A 460-nucleotide genomic window follows, 5' to 3' on the forward strand; every position below is an offset into this window, starting at 1 on the left:
TAAAGTAAGTTGCCAAAGGTTAGGGGGAAAAGCCACATATAGAGAGATTGAATACCTGAGGTAGAGGGTTGTCATTTGGGGGGTGCCTGGCACCAACAGCCCCTGGGGGAAATCCCTCGCTATGGGAGCTTCGGGAGGAAGCGGATTCTAGGTCCCCGTGCTGATAAGTCAAGTGGCCTCCTCCTTTCCGAGTGGACCACACCTTCAGAACCCAGCAATGGACACAAGTCCCCGACTTTGTCCTCGGACACAGACACACACACAGCGCAGATGCCGTAAGGATTCGGGTATAAGATGACCACCTGTTAGCCCAGGGGGAGGGCTAAGGAGAAGTCAACCCTGCTGACACCTTGACCTGGTCCTGTGGCTTCTAGCACTGGCTGGTAGCTTCCAGAGGAAACAAATGTCTGCTTGTAAACACCCAGTCTGTTAGGTGCTATCATGGCAGCCAGAGCAGAGA

Source organism: Talpa occidentalis, unplaced genomic scaffold, assembly GCF_014898055.3.
Source record: "Talpa occidentalis isolate TD23 unplaced genomic scaffold, MPIMG_talOcc4v2.1 talOcc4.14, whole genome shotgun sequence".
In the NCBI taxonomy this organism is placed as follows: domain Eukaryota; kingdom Metazoa; phylum Chordata; class Mammalia; order Eulipotyphla; family Talpidae; genus Talpa; species Talpa occidentalis.